Source organism: Camelus ferus, chromosome 9, assembly GCF_009834535.1.
Source record: "Camelus ferus isolate YT-003-E chromosome 9, BCGSAC_Cfer_1.0, whole genome shotgun sequence".
Classification (NCBI taxonomy): Eukaryota; Metazoa; Chordata; class Mammalia; order Artiodactyla; family Camelidae; genus Camelus; species Camelus ferus.
Window position 1 is genome coordinate 66623385 of NC_045704.1, and position 16425 is coordinate 66639809.

General features: G+C 50.5%; 1 protein-coding gene and 1 non-coding gene across 3 annotated transcripts in view; one reads left to right on the plus strand and one right to left on the minus strand.

Annotated features, from left to right (window-relative positions):
• The window catches only part of BCAR3 (BCAR3 adaptor protein, NSP family member), a 221007-nt gene extending 206103 nt beyond the window's left edge, over positions 1-14904 (minus strand). Inside the window, exon 1 of one of the 2 annotated variants that reach the window (XM_032487113.1) lies at positions 14766-14904. The gene's annotated coding sequence lies outside the window, so the exon portion shown is untranslated. The remainder of the gene's footprint in view (positions 1-14765) is intronic. The other variant, XM_032487116.1, reaches the window with a different exon arrangement.
• Positions 14905-15257: 353 nt separating this feature from the next.
• On the plus strand, positions 15258-15342 carry TRNAR-UCU. Its single transcript is given in 2 exon segments — positions 15258-15294; positions 15307-15342. It is a non-coding gene; the product is annotated as a tRNA-Arg (tRNA).
• Positions 15343-16425: the final 1083 nt, after the last annotated feature.

The following is a 16425-nucleotide window of genomic DNA, read 5'->3' on the forward strand; positions in this document are numbered from 1 at the left end:
TAACAATAAAGGGACTAAAATGGCATAAACCGACAGGAAAGGGGCCATCCGCAGGCAGAAGTCTCAGCAAATTTCCTGGAAACAGAAAGGGCTGAGTGAAGACTGACCAATACGGCAGGTGGGTGGGCTGTGGGCAGTGAGGGCTGAGGGCCATCCAGACACTGGGAGATGCCTCAGCCTGGAAATAACAAGGTTTCTAGAAAGCAGGAAAGAAAAATGGGCGGAAAGCCGCTAAAGTTCCGTATCCGCCGCAGCCGAGGCCTCTGCTGGGCGCCTTCGCCCAGATTAGACAGAGACAGGCGTCACTGTGCCAGGTCAAACGCTGGGGCGCTCGTTTCTGAAGAAACTGTACAGACACCTGGGGAGAGTCAGGTGAGCCAGCGGAGCCCGGGAGTCCAGAGGGGCGCTTCTGCACTCCTGCCTCTAGGGACCCTTAATACAAACCAAAAACCTAGCTTCCTGCCCGCTCTCCCTGGAGAGAAGCCTGCGCACACAGGCCCCGCCCGCACCCCCCACACGGCCCCTCAGCCTCCTCAACCTTAAACAGCAATGAAAAACCAAGAGTAAACGGACATGGGGGAGACTCGGCGACAGGAAAAAGTATGAAAAAATAAACCAACAAGCAAACATGCTTCTAGAGAAAATAGGGATCATTCACGGAGCAGGAGAGGATTAAACAAACAAAAACTTAAAAACCTCAGAGACAACTGGGAAAATGCATCACTGGGGTAAAACAAGAAAAGGGTGTTATGAGCAAGAAACAGTCTGAGACAAGAAAGAGTTGCTGAAAATTAAAAATGTATTTGCCCAAATAAGAATAGTCGTAGCAGTAAGGTTTGAGGATGACGCTGAAGAAATCTCCCAAGTATAGATTTTAAGATTTTAAAACAAGTGCAAAATATATGGAGAAAAGACAAGTGACATAAAGGGATGATCTAGGGGTGTGAGGTCTAAATAACAGGAATCCCCCAAAGAGAAAGTTAAGACAAAAGGAAAGAAGTTATAAAAGAAAGATGGTAAATAATTTTCCAAAGTGAAGAAGGGCATGTGTCTTCGTTAGGGTCCAGTGAAGGCCCAGCGCAACCAATGAGAAAAGGTCCACACCTTGACATGATCACCAAAAACTCTCCAAACAAGAATAAAGAGCAGATGCTACAAGATTCCAGAAGGGGGAAAAACCAGATTCCACTTTGAGAGAGATGTTTGACCTAGAATTTCATACACAGCCAATGTATTAGTCAAGTGAAAAGCAGAATAAAGGCATCTGCAGTATAAAAGTGCTCTAAATTTTACCTTCTGCATAGTGTCTCCTCAAGAGTTACCCAAGGACATATTCCAGCAAAATGAGGGTGTAAACTAAGAAAGAGGAAGCCATTGGGTCTTGAAGAGAGTGACTCTAATCACTGAAAGCAGTGAAGGGAAACTGCGGTGATGGCAGCCGCGCTGCAGACCCAGCGAGGAGAAAGGGCAGGAAGACAGAGAACCACAGAGAGGCTGCTTGGAGAGGCTTTGTTTTGTTTTGGGAAGGAGGTGAGAAGGAGAGAAACAGAGTCAACAGAAAAATAGATTCTCTATTTCTCATTCTCTACTGAGCAGGGACATTGATCTCATAAAGAAAGAAATGTGGTCCTAATGGTTTACTTTGATCGGCTGTGAACTATGCATCCACAACCAAAGAAAAATAAACATTATTTTCTGGCCTTCTACTGTCAGAATCAACCTTGGGCAAACATAAACAAGAACAATGATGTCAGAACAAAGTGTGAAAATATGGAACAGGCTGACAGAGGCTGGGAGGTGGAGGGAGTGTGGTCCTTACCTTACAAAGTGAGGGGTAAAGAGATGTTATCTATAGCTGATGGAGCAGGAAATGGGGGCTTAATTGTGCTCTTTGAAGTCGAAGAGGAGATGGGTCAAGCTCTGAAAATAGTCATCTAACTATATTTAGACGAGCAGGGGGAGGAGACAGGAGTGGGACAGAAATGAACGGATGCCTTGTCTATTACAGAAGGAAGTCAAGAAAAACCACTGTAGTTGCTAAAGTAATAAACAGCATCTTATTTAGAGATGTGGAGGAAACCACCAAATGAATTCTAAACAGAAATGCTTAGCATTTGTCTCAGGGAAGCAGGGCTATGGGTGGGGAAGTGTGGGACAGGTGACTTGTTTTTCGTTATAAGGACTCTAGTATTATTTGATCTTAAATCATTTGCATACTTTACTAATTAAAATCCTTCATGAGGCACTTCTGAGATAAGTAGCTTGTAAGACCATAGAATACAGCGGCCTGAAAAAGTTAAGAGGGATATACATCAATGTGCTGTGAGGAGCCGTCTCTGGATCTTTGGGTAACAAATCGCTTCATTTTCCTATCATTTATACATACTGACATCTCCCATACTAATTAGCTTTTTACTCATAATTTTTAAAAGTAACTTTTAAAGATTAACCCGTTAAGTTTCTCCTAGGGCACAGGCAAACTGTCCCCAAGAGGGACGACTCCAGGTGGTTATGCCTGACGTGAAAATACACTTAGAGGGGAGGGCATAGCTCAGTGGTAGAGCACGTGCTTAGCATGCATGAGGTCCTGGGTTCAGTCCCCAGAACCTCCTCTAAAAATAAAGAAACAAATAAACCTAATTACCTAACCCCCACCAAAAAAAAAAAAAAAAAAAAAAAACCCAATAAAAAAGAAAATACATTTATAAAATCCTCACCCTCCACAACCCTCCACAAATTTCAGGACCCTCTGCAGCGGCGTATCTGAGCTCTCTCTCATTCGTCTCTTGTGCCCAGATTCTGTTAGCTGGCGAGTTACTCAGCTCCGTCTGAATATAAAGATCTCTTGTCTTCAAAACAAGCCTGTTTGTGACTAATGAACTAGAGTGGGCATTCCCTATAAGATACCTGTATTTGCAAAAAGATGCATAAGACAGAGCTGTACATGAGGATTAGAACTCACTCCATTCATTCTGTTCATCCGTTCATTTTATAGATGACAAACTGAGACCCAGGCAGTTAAGTCACTTGCCCGAGGTCCAAAATCCAGGTCCAATTCCCAGTCTTTTGTCTATATCCGATTTTTAAAGGAAATATTATTAGGGTGTCTCAGGTCTCTGAATTACAGGTAAAAGAATCTCAGTTTCAAGCCAGAGGAAAAAATTATCAGAAAAATACTGGAATGCCAGGGCGGGCAGTGCAGCTCTTTAGAGACCAACGCAGGAGGAGAAAGCACGGAGTCACAGGCAGCTTCCGCCCTCGGCCTCTGTCTGACTGACGACAGACATGGCTCCCAGGCTCTACCCTGAGCGAGTGGGACAGTCCTGAGAGGGAGAAGGATGGGTCCTGCTGGGCAGACGCAGGGCCTGGGCCAGCATAAACCCAAGGGGAGGCGGGTGACATTCAGAATGTGTTAGCAAGGGACGGGGGAGAAGGGGAGGGAAGGGTGAAGCTCTGACAGCTGTAGAATGCTTCTGAGCTGTGTGTCCTGCAGGGAACACGATCAGCGCCATCCTCATCTTAAAGGCAAGGGACTGAGGCTTGGGACAGGTAAGCACAGGGCTTCTAAGGAGCAGAGACTCAGACCTGGCCCTCCTTCCTCTTCGTGCAAGGCTCTTTCCTTTATGCTTTTCCTCCATCGTGTGAATTGATCCTCTTGGCACTGGGGGCCCAGAAACAAGCCCCACCTCTCCCACCTGGCACTCTTCGGGAGGAGCCAGGTGCTAGCTGCTCAAAGCCATCAGGGTCCCAGCTTCCAGCTGGTCCCGCGTAACAGGAAGAACGCACCTGACTCCGTGTGAGATCTGTTGCTCTAGCTCTAACCCTGGGCTGCCTTCTATCCTCGGTGATACTAGTCCTGCAGCTTTTGTAAAACAGTGTTGCCTTGAGCCTGAAATGTACAGAAGAGCGAGTTCTCAAGGCTCCGACCTTTAAAGGTATAACGCTGTTCCATTCATACAGAGAAAATGTTTGACTTGTTGGAGATTTACAGGAACATCAGGACCTGATTTACGTGGACAGCCACAAGAACAAGGGATTTCGAACCAAGAGGTCTGCAACAACCAGCCACACTCCCGCCCCCTTTTAGTATAAGACTGAATTCTGACTTGGGGAAGATGGTTCTCCAGGACATCAGCCAGCCATTTTGTCAGTAATGCTGGATTTCCGAATAAAGTCGTTATTCCTTGCCCCAACACCTCGTCTCCCGATTTGCTGGCCTGTTGTGCGGCGAAACTGGACACGGGAACACGTGGACCAGTGCTGTGTAGCGACTTACCCCCCTCTTGCCTTAGTGGCTCCATCCATTTCCTGGCATCTGGCCTCCATTCAGGAGGGTGGCAGAGCCAGCTCACACTGCCTCCCGAGAGCCAACTGTTGTATTTTTTGGAATTGTGCGAGCTGGTTGACATAATGTTGGTAGCTTGAGATCAGACATTGTGGGAGGATTTTAAAGCATGGAAATTGACAAACACTACCCATCAGGGCTATCCTCCACTCCCAGCCTGTTGTCAAATATTTACCAGCACATCACTGTCTCCGTCTGCCCACTTCCTGCCTGGAGGACTATTGAAGATGTTCACATGAAAGCTCACACTTAATTTTCAGTTCTCCACATCTTTAAGTATATTTAGTGGATTGTTCAAAAAAAAAAAAAAAAAAAAAAAACAGCTTTGTAATCCTGAATGCTTCAAATCCATTTCAGTGACCAAAGGCTTAAGAGAACAAATGGATTCTTGTGTAACTCAACCCCAACTCAGCCGTGCTGCTCACGCCCCTTGTTGTCCACACTCACTGCCGTGTCCTTATCTCACAGGGAGCCTAGCTGAGACCTCCTTCCTGTCTGGTTTCCCTGCCTCTAGCTTCCCGCAGTCCACCCTCTCTATCTCCGCCCCGTCAGTCTTTTGAAAGCCCTGCCTCTGGTCACGTCTCCCGTCAGAGGCTCCACATTGGCTGCAAACAAGGTTCAAATTCCTGACCTGGCTCTCAGGCCTCCCCGCCCCCTTTGGGCCTATTACTCCCCAGGGAACCCAAACAATGGGCCGGACAGGACTGGTCTTTGCTCCTGCAGTTCCTTCTCCCCAGAAATCCAGTTTGTGTGGCACTTCACCATGACGCTATCTGTCCCTCATCCTAAGGCCCAGCCAGCGGTGGCCCCAGTCGCTCTGGACCTCTTAGATTACTCTACTTGAGGCGCTCGTGTCCCTCACAGCTGTGACTCCTCTGAAGCCGCAGGACACAGTCGTCTGCTACATCACTGCAACTCCAAGGGCCATCCAGGCAGCCCTTGGTGGCCTGTTAGAAACATAAATTCTCAGTCCCCATCCCAGGCCGGGGGGGGGGGGGGGTCAGAATCCTAGAGCGGGTGGGAGGGGAGCCCCCAGCGAGTCTAACACACTGCCCTCCTATCCATCCCTCCCGGGCCTTTCCTACTCCAGGCCCTTTTTTATGGATGCTCCTGCTTGTATCTTTTTGTTAAATTTTTTCCCTGCTCCTTCAGACGCTTGCAGTCTTACCCTCTGGCAGGGTCCCCTCAGCTAGGCTCTAGGTGGTGGCTCTATCCACCCCAAATCACATTCCTTTTCTGTATCTCCCAGGCCCTGAATGCTCCCTGTGTGCCCGGCCTCTACTGAGAGGTGGGGTCTGTGGCTTGCTTCTGCACTCGGCTGGGTCCCAGGTCCTTCCTCCCTGCGGAGGTGTGAATTACACTCACTCTTCTCAAAACACTGGCTGCAAAGGCCATCTTCTAGGCCAGGTGGTTCTGTTACCAGGTAAGCTGTGAGCGCAGCCTCTCTGGCCAGCCCAGGGCAAAGGTCAGGGCTTCACAGTGGCTGAAGCCACTTTCACTGAGAGAAGGCCTCTCCTTGCCCTTCCCACCCCAGGAGAGAGCGCTCTCTGCCTGGAATCTGGTGAGGCTCCCATAAGGCCGGTCCCTGCAGAATTATGCCTCTTTTGTGTGTGTGTGTGTGTGTGTATGTGTGTGTGTGTGTGTAACTTTTTATTTGGATATAATTCAAGGTTACGGGAAAATTGCAAATATAGTATAAAGACATTCCATACAATTTCATCTAGACTCACCCATCACTTACTTCCTGCTCCATCTCTCTTACTGTGCTGTTCTGTGAGCTTTTCCTTAACTGTTTAAAAGCAAGTTACAGACGTTGTGTCCCTTTACCCCTAAATACTTCTGAGAACAAGGACATTCTCTCATAGAGTAAACACAGCACAATGATCAACTTTAGGAAACTCAGAATTGATAGAATATCATCTAAACCACAGACCAGATCCAAATCTCATCAGCTGCCCCAACGACGTCCTTTACCCCCCGTGACTTTTCTCCAGGCCCAGAACCCCATCAAGACCAACCATGCGCTGCGCTTAGCTGTGGTATCGTTTAGTCCCCTTTAATCTGGAACAGTTCCTTAGCCTTTCTCTTTCTTGACCTTGACATATTTGAAGGGCAATAGCCAGTTATTTGGTAGCCTGTCCCTGAATTTAAGTTTATCCGGTGTTTCATGTTTATAGTTAGGTAAGCTTTTGGCGGGGCAGGAAAATCTCGGGAGACTATGTGTATCCTTCTCAGTGTGTCTTATGGGAGGATCCTTGGCGTCGGTCCGCCCCACTGGCAGTGGTGCGAGCTTTGACCTCCGTGCAGGCAGCAGGCAGCCTCTTTGTGAGGGCTGCCCTCTGCTGTTCATTTTCAACATCGCAGCAGCCGGGCCTCTGCGGATGATTGACAAGGGGCCCGAAGTCTGGAAGCACAGACCCTGTCACTCCATTGGTTGTGAGACCTTGGGAAAGCTATTCAGCTTTATTGACACTCGATTTCCTCGTCTGTGAAAATGAAGGATGACAGTCCTGTCCTGCTTCCCTTATAGGGTGGTCGAGCGTGGAAGAGTCCTACCAGGTGGTCATGTGGTGTTTTACGCTAATGTCCATAACCGGCGGCTACGACCCCTCCGCAGGCCCGGCCCCGAGGTCCCCGAGAGCCAGAGCTGCCCTTCAGGACTCGCGCCTGCTCCCCGCCAAGTCCCTCACCGGTGGCTGCCGTGGCACAGCTGCCTTCTTACCTGAGGCTTCCATGAGCAACGGGTTCCCAAGACTCGTGCTCGAAGGAACACAGGAGGTCCGGCCTTCACGTCTGTGCCCTGAGGGTCCGTCTGGGGGTCGCCCCTGGTCTGCGCCCCGGCCGGTCCACCCACATCCTCCGGGGTTGCCGGCGCGCTCCCCGCCGCGCGTGCCCTCCCACCCCCACCGACGCCGGGGAACCCGTTTTCAGCGCAGCTCCACGTGGGCTTCCACCTGCGCCGGTCCCTGGGCGCGCGCGAGCTTGTTCGCACCCAGACCTTAGCGCTCTCTCCACATTTGCTTTACGTCCTTTCTTCTTGCCTGCCTGCCTGCCTGGCTGCCGGAGCACCAGCTACTCGCCAGGCTCTGCGCTGGGGCTACGTGGAGAGCAGGACGCACACTTGCCCCACAAAACTTGTAACAGTTTATTGAGTGACGGAGACAAGCAGAGCAGCCGCTGCGTCGTGCATCAGACCCCCGCGCCTTCGCAGCAGGCGGCCCCGTCCCACGTGCCTCAGCCGCGCTCAGCGCCCCCGCGCGGCCCAGAGCCTAACCGCGGTGGCGTCCCAGTGACTGGGGGCTCTCCCAGGACATCAGAAAGACTCATTTTGTGGGCCCAGAGGAGACGCTTAGAGAAGGAGAATTACAAGAAATAAGTAGATGGAGAAGAGAGAAATATTCCTCAGTGTGAAATTAGTTGTTTCTTTTCTCACTGGAGTTTACCGTAGGCGCAGAGGCGTCTGTGGAAGTGAACTCCAGCCAGCCTCTGGGGCACCACGCTTGGAGAATCCTGGGATTCTTGAGAACCGGGGACTCAACAAATGGAGTTCCGAGCCTGCTCAGAGAAACGGGCATCACGGGCTGATACTCGGCACGGGCTGACGTACAGGGCACTTCCCTTTGTAAAACCAGCGCCCAGGTTTGGCTGTGGTCAGGCTGGAAGGCACGGGCGGGGCGGCCTGCCCAGCTTCCCCCCATCTACGCGGCCGGAGCAAGTCACTTCTCACGCCCGTGAGAGACACTACTGCCTGCCTCATCTGCCTCACAGGCTTCTTTTGAGAGGAAAAATGAAATAAAACATGGGAAGGGCCATGCACCGTTTCTAGAGAGATGCCCTGTACACCAACAGATGTATAGGAAACATGTTTGGGCCAAAAACAGGAATAAGGAGTCACCTTACGATGTAATTTTACGGCGGTTCATTAAGGAGCTTGTCTCCAGCTGGCTGGGAGCCGGTTAGAACAGAGCGGATTAAGCCGCCACAGACGGTCAGGGCGTGTGCTGAACTGACACTGGTCTGATTCGCACCTGCCCTGCTTCCTCACTCACGTGCACATTCCACACACTGAGGGTGCTGGGGAAGAATGTGAATGAGCACGCACAAGTTCAGCATTACTTCTCAAAGAACAAGCGGGTGAACAGTTAGGTCAGCCTGCTATGCAGAGGGCTGAATGCTATTTGGGAAAGTTCACAAGAAAATTCCGTAAGGGTAAGGACAATGCTATCTCATGTATCACTAGTGCCACCCCTGGCATATAGTTAGCACGTGCAGTGGAAGTCCACCAGGTCCTAGTTTATCCTGCTATTGTAGCGTAAGTTCTGCTCAGGAATTGACCGGAGAATAGTTTCTGTTTCTCGTGACCATAACCCTCAAGCAATACTTTGAAATGCTGCAGTTTCGAGCTTTGCTTTAATTGGTGAGTAATTCATAAAATCCTTTAGAAATTAAAATTCCCTAAAAATCAAGCAATTGATGGTAGTATTGAAGGCATTTAAGCTGTTGCCCACTGAGTTCTTAATTGACAGTGTCAACCCTCATAGCTAAGGCTGAAATATTCAGGAATGCAACCAAAAAATGAAGATAGAACAAACCAAAATCCCCTAAACTCTCATAGCTATAATTATAAAAACAGGTACTAACTTGTATTTGCTGAAGTCCTGCAACCGCCTTCCGGGGCAGGCAAGCAGAGAGTACATGAAGGAAAAAAAAGATGACGCAGCAGGAGCAGCTATAGTGACAGGACCAGCCTGTCCGTCCTGAGCCAAGGACAGCGTACCTTCCTGGTTATTCCACAGCGTTTGCTTCTCAGCCACATGCTTCCCTGGTCCCTTCGCATCCTGTTAGCCTGAGGCGGGAAGCCTCATAAAAAGACTGGCAGGACCTCTTGGCAGGGACGCTCGCCTCGCAATACCGTCAGGTTCCCTGGCCCAGAAGCTCTCACTTTTTTGCCTCTAAAGTGGCTAACTTACACCTAAAATTCTATTGGTTCCCTGAGCTCATTTCTGATTGGTTATTTCCTTCACTCCTGATTGGTTATTACTCTCACTTCTGATTGGTCCACTTCCCTAACTTCTGATTGGTCCATTTGTAGTACTTCGTTTGCATGGAGCTCACTCCCGATTGATTATTTCTCCCACTCCTGATTGGTCCATCCCCCTCACTCCTGATTGGTTATTTCTCTCACTCCTGATTGGGCTATTTCTACAAAGCTTGTTCCTGGTTGGCCAACTTCAGTTATACTTTATTTGCATATGATGTTGCAAAGTGTAAAACTGGCAGCCTATAAAAGGCCTGTGTAAACCTACAGTTGTGGGTCCAGAGCTTGAAGTGTTAATTTTTCTGGGACTGGTGGCATAATAAATCTGAGTTCTTCAACTCTCGGTGTGTTAATCCAGGTTGCTGTTACAACTGAGCTGTAACACATTTTTCTGCAACAAGCCAACATTATCCTGGTAACAGGAATTCCTGCTGAGACTTACATTTTCTGTTTCCTGTCCTGCTTCTGCAGGGGTTTTTTTGTTCTTGTTTTTCAGCCCTATACATGAGTGTGCACTTGCATGTGTGAGGGAGGGAATGAGTGTCAGGGCAACAAAGGGAGGGCCAAAAGGGCCACCCCAGGGGTGGCCAGCATAGCCTGGCCATGCTTTCTGGTCCTGGGGGCTGAAAGCCATGCGGTCCTAAGGGATCTCATCCATGGCGTTTGAAAGCTGCCACTTACTGAGCACTGTGCTCAGGGCTTTACCTGTGTTGTCATCCTATTTCATTAGATGAACCTCACAGGTACCTAATGAAATGCTTTGCAGCTGTTGCTGTTTTCTCATCTTCCTTTGTGACTAGACCCCTTCTCTGAATACCAGTCTACTAGTCTGAGACTTACAACCAGCTCTTCCCAAGCCCTTCCCTGTGGGGGCAGTGTCGTGTTCCACTTACCTTCAGCTGTGGCTCTTGTCCTGTGAACGGGCTGATGGCACAGAGCCATGGAACTGATCCATGCCTGACTTTGTCACCAGTGCCCTGAACCCCAGTGACCTCCACCAGCACCTGCTGCAACCAAGGCCAAGTGAGCTGGACCCTTTCAGACACCATGCACTGGAGTGCTCAGCCTCGACCACTGCCCCAGCCTTGTCCTGCCTTCTTCCTCCGTCCCCCCGTCTGTTTGCTAATCCTTGTGCAGAATTCCTTCCATGCAAGTTGGCCCTAGGTTAGGTAACCCTTTCCAAACGCAGCCTTCCTCCCTGCCTCGCCCTCTCAGGATGTAATCTCGGTCTCTCTCCCTGAAGTCCAAACCACTGCACCTGCCTTTTACCCTGCATCACAGCTGTTTGTGTACCTGTCAGCCTTTTCACGAGGCAGCAAGTCAGGCACATGTCTGTCTTCTTCGTGTGTCAACTAGACCCTCAATCGCAGCTTGATGAAGCGATGAAGCAGTCGTAAGACAACACCAAGCACAAATCAAATGGGATGCAACAGTCTTGGGCTCCCTTCCATTCAGCCTGTGTATCACACCCTAAATTAATCACTCTAATGCACAGACTTCTCAGGCCAAAAGAAACTGCAGCTCCCCGTTGCCTGTTGCATTAAATCCACATTCCTCATCCTGAATCAAGCTTGCCTCCAGCCCCTTTGCAACATGGGGCCTCAATCATACTTCCCCAACCTTATCTCCTGACACTTCAACCCCTTCACCCCGGCAGTACCTCTGTAAGGACCCATTTGTACCTCTCTCTCTCTTAATGTCTACACTTCTTCATCCTGGCACCTTTTCTTTTCCTTGGTCTGCTCCCATCTTGCCACCTAGTGTAGTTTGGCTGAAACTCAGCACTGAGGTTTTTTAGGATAAAAAAGGCCATTGTTTAAGTGTTTCGAGGAGATTTTGTCTGGCAAGAGTGTCTTCATAAGTCCTTCCGGGATGGATTGTTTTTGCCTGGTTTTGGGAAACCATGCAGTTGGACACATGAAAATAAGAATCCACCCAAGGTTCTTGGGGGAGAACTATAAGGAGACCTGGAGGCTGAAGGTAGATGTTTGCAGCCTGAGAAGCTGAGTGTTGTGTTTGAAACGTCACGTAGATGTGATGTCTACAGCTGAGTAGGAGTCGGGTAGGGAGGTAGAGAATGTTCCTTAGGTTGTAACAAATTTAGTGGATGCTGTATCTGAACTTTGGTTTGTTTCTGCAGGGTGTGGGATTTCTTTATTGAAAGCTGCTTGCTAACAATAGCAGCAAACAGTTGCTAAGTTGCTACACATTTACCATGTGCCTGGACTGAGATGAGGACAAAATGGCTCAGAAAAGTTAAAGATCATGTCTTACAAATAAGAGACAGGACCTAGACATGAACACCGGCGATCTGACTCCACAACAGTGCTAACCTCTACTATCAAGAGTCTGATTTTTAAAAATCTCATCCTTTTAAAATTTCCTTTCTATAATTAGTACAGCAGTACATGCTTACTGTTTGGGAGTGCAAACTCAAAAACTGGTAGGGATGCCCAATCACATTTTGCCACTTTTTCATATGCCACCTTGCATTATTTTGCATACCGTTGCATATCCATACATTGTATTTCTCCCAAGGAATTTGAAGTGTCCTTGCAGGTAGGGATTGTGTAGTAAATTTCTACTTTATCTCCCACAGTTGGCCCAACTGTATTCTCCCTACATACTCATTGAATTGAATTAAACTGGTCCTCCAGCGACCTTCTCCCTCTGGAGAAAGCAAAGCTAGTGAAAATATGTAGAAATACAGTACATTTCGAGAGCTCGTGGGAAGGCTGAAGCTGCTTCCAAGCACTGCAAACAGAGCAACATGGTAACTTGAAAGTAATCCTTCTGTACGAACATGAAAAGTGTTATTGCAGACTCCCAGGGGTGTATAATGGATGTGAACTTTAAAACACCAAATGAAGCCCTGTTTAATTTAGGGTTTTACTGTCCAGGGAACTTAAATTGCAGCCAGGTGGAGATCAGCAGGCCCACAGGTGGTTCTAGTCCATGCTTTGGCTCCCTCTGTCGGCAGAAAGGAAGAGTTTTTTTTTTTTTTGTTTTGTTTTTTTTTTTTTGACTTGCAGGAATTCTTCCTTCAGGTTGTAGGCGGCTGCTGTTCACTGCATGTACTTACTGCCTGAGAAAATTCAGCTCAGACTTAGGAGAGGGGAAGAAAGAACCTACCAGATCTTTCTCCTTATATGGCAACTAAATACACACTTTCATTCCTTTTACATGCTAACATTGCTGCCTCTAAAGCCAGATTCATTATAAAATGCTTATTAGTTGTCACAGGACACTCACAGCAATTGTTCAGCCATGGCTTTCCCAAGCTTCTAATTGTAGGGCATAAAAAATATACCTCGATTGCTCACAGAGTTGGTCACACAAGCCTGGTTTTCCCACACTGTCTGCTAATACCGTATCTTGGTAATATTTTCCATGACAGAGACAAGGGGTTTGGGTTTCAACTAGTGAAAGGTCTTTCTACTCCCCCAACTTGTCCAATCTCCCAGAAGTTTTTTTGGGGGGGAGCATAAACTTGATTTAGTACATTACTCTGGATTCTTTCTGGATGGGATAGCTCAATTAGTGAAAGGAATCAAGTACCTTAAAATTCTTTTTTTGCTTCATTAAATGGAATTATGGACACACATCTTTCCTTAACACTTGGTTTCTTCCTCAATTCTCCCTTCCCAGGACTTACATATATGAATCTGAATTGTTACTAAATCATGTCAGTGACTCACCATTTGAGATTTGGCTTCAGTGTCCCCCAGGAGGACTCCTCTGTGTGGTACTCAAGGAGGCACTGAGCATCTCTCTTCTCCTGTTCAGCCATGTGCAACTCCAACGACCAGTGGAGACTCTTGAGGTGCCACCAGTGCCTGGCACATTTCAGAGCTCAATAAAGATTCGTTTAAATAAATACAATTTGAAGTCATATTCTACTTCAAGGGTTAATTTTGCACATGTAAAAGTCCCTACCTCGTGCATGTGAGGATGTTTGTTTTACTTCATTAATCTTAATGGGTGCATAACAATGTTATCCATAACTTGTTGTCAAGGAACTGGATCTATTATGGTGGAATGGCAGGCCTGGCGTCACTCAGGGCTCTGTCACTTCTTTGGACAGGCAATGATCACGGGCTCTTAGCATCCTTGCACATCCTTGCTGGGTGGGCTAAGAAGGCAAGACCCTGCTCACTTGGGCCATTTCTCAGGGTTGTGCTTGCAGTCAGCAGCCTTGAGGGTTGAGGGACTGTTTCCCTGTGGGACAGAGGGCAGGCTTGCTTGCTGCTTGCCACAAAATGGTGGGTTCCCCAAGCTCAGCGTTCCTCTCCAGTAGTGCAGCCCATTTTGCGTGCAAGCTTCCGGCTGGGCCCGCTTGCTTCGGCCCCGTGAGCACTGGGGTTCGGGGGGCGGAACCAGTCATGTTAATACTCCGGCTGCCGCTTTCGCTGCGGTAGTCTTTTCCCCGTGACCCAGGAGTGCTGTGTGTTCTGTCAACACCCACGGAAGTGAGGCAGACTGACATGTTCGGCTGGAAGCAGGGTGAAATCTCAGATTCTTCACAGCTCTTGACACTACCAGCTGGTACCCCTACCCAAGTCGTAAAGGGGACGGAAGCACCTGGCCCGCAGCACAGCTGTGGGGCACAGTTACCTAAGAATGCACAGACCCCTACCGCACCACGCTCTTCCTGGGAGCCCCCTTCCATCTGCAGAGCACGGACAGAGTCCACTCGGCTTTGACGCCTGATGCAAGGTGACCACAGGTGGGCTACACCTGCGCCTGGTCGGCGCACAAGGGGGCTGCGGACCCGCCCTAGGAGCGCGCACAGCCGCGGCCCCGCAATTTCTACGCAGGCGGGGCTCTGAAACCGCCAGCCGACTGCAGCCGGCACCGAGGGTTTTGTCTGGCAGCCGCGGTTGCGTGGCAACCACGCGGTTTTTACTTAGACTGTCTGTTTCAAGCGGCTCCGGAGTCGTGCAGCTGGGACTTGCAGGGTCACTGAAGAACCCCCCTCAGACCAAACTGGTTCGTAGCGACCGCCACCCTTCGAGCGGCCGCGCGCTCGGCCGGACTCGGGCTCCGCCTCCTCCTCCCGCCGCGCGCCGCCCCCGGGAAGCCCCGCGGCCCCGCTCGGGCGCGCACCCCGGCGGCCGCACGCGCACGCGCCCGGCGCTCCCACTCGCGCAGGCCCCGCGCCGCGGCCGCCCCCGCAGACACGTGCTCCCGGCGCGCGGGCTCGGCGGCCGCCGGCGCTGGGACGAGCTTTCGGAGGACGCTGCGGCGCGGGGCGTGTCGCCCTCCTCAGTCCACCAGAGCCCGGATACCTCAGAAATTCGGCTCTGGGGCTGTGGGGAGCGAAATGCAACCCAAACCCCGTTTTGGCGAACCCCGCGCAAATAAACACGCACAAGCACTCACACAGACGTCGCCGCGGCCCGCGCTCGCCGCGGGCGGCCAGGGAAGAGCCCGGGGCCCGGGAGGGGCCGCTGCTCGGGATCGGCCGCTAAAAGGTGCGACGTAAGTGCCCCGCGTCATCGGCCCGGTTTAACCGCGCAACGGCCGGCCTGGGGCCTGCATCACCGGGGCGGGGCCGGGCCGGCGGAATCGGCTGGCGGAGAGAGCGGGTAGGCGGGGGCGAGTGGGCAGGAAGGGAGCCGGGAGGAAGAGCGCCGGCGTGCTTTGTCCTGCGCGGGGCAGGTACGGCGGCGCCCCGGGTGGGCCGGAGACCCGGCCGGAGCTCTTGCAGGGCTCCCGGGCCTCGTTGAGAGGCGGTCTCTGGGTGAGGACGGGCGCCCGCAGCTCGTGTATGGCAGTGCCCTGCCTCGGCGACATAGACCGAGGGGTGATGGAAAAGGCGCGGGGCCGTCGCCTCTGGCTTAACATGGCAGATGCGCAAAGACTCCAACAGGTGGCTCCGTGGCGCAATGGATAGCGCATTGGACTTCTAGAGGCTGAAGGCATTCAAAGGTTCCGGGTTCGAGTCCCGGCGGAGTCGCAGTTTTTTCCCTCCTGTACATTTCTTCTAGCTACACGTGTCGTTTTCCTCCTTTTCCTAAAGCGTCTACCTCGCCTCCCATTCTCTGCCCACTTGCCCCACTGCCTTCGGTTTCCGCAGTTCTTTCACCTCTAGCCGCTCGCGCGGGTCACGTCTGCCCTCCTTTCCACTTCCCTCCCGTCCCCTGCCCCACGCCCCCTGCTTCCCTGGCTTGGTGACCGCCTGGGCCCAGCCGACTCCGAAGCCTGATCTGGGAACTGAGAAGAGCGGCCCCGGGGTGCGGCGAAGTGAGGCCTCGCAGTTTCGGCCTGAAGGAGAGCGCAGGGGAGGCCCGGGTCTCAAGTGTTCGGGGAGCTAGGCCCATGCCCCAGGGTGACACCCCTTCGCCTGGAGCACGGTCTCGGCTGCTAGGCAGGAGTGAGGCAGGGACGAGAAAATGCACCCACACAGTGAGCTGCCTCTCCAGCCTGGAAGGCTTCCGAATTGTCACGTACTGGAATCCCCAGTGGGATCCTGCCAGAAATGCCCATTTCTGGGCGTCACTCTGGGACTCCATCAAGGTGAGGCCCAGGAATCTGACTTTTTGATAAGAACTCCCACTCCCCTCCCCCATGATTCCAGTGCAAAGAGGTATGAGGTCCACTCTGCCTGTCAGCTCCTCTAGGCAGGGATTACTAACTTGTACCTCTTTTCCTGGCAACTCATAGCTTTGTACAAGATTAGCATTCGCTAAATGCGAATAAGTTGAGTGAATGAAGTTTTAAAAATTCATTGTAACAAACAATTCATGGAAATAATACAGAATCCAAAATTGTCCAAAAAAGGTACCGGGAAAAGTCAACGTTCCTGTTGTTCTGATATCCCAGGCTGCAATCCTCCCTGTAAGCCATTAGTGAAAGTGGTTTCCTGAAAATGTTTTCAGATTTATTTTATGCACACGTCAGCATTTTTATATTTATTCTCTTTATATTTGCTGATGTTATTGACATAGGTGATATAGCATTGCAATTGGTAGTATGCTGTGTTTACTCTTCCACTTAATACAAGTAGATATGCCTGGTTCAATTGTACATATGTATCTTA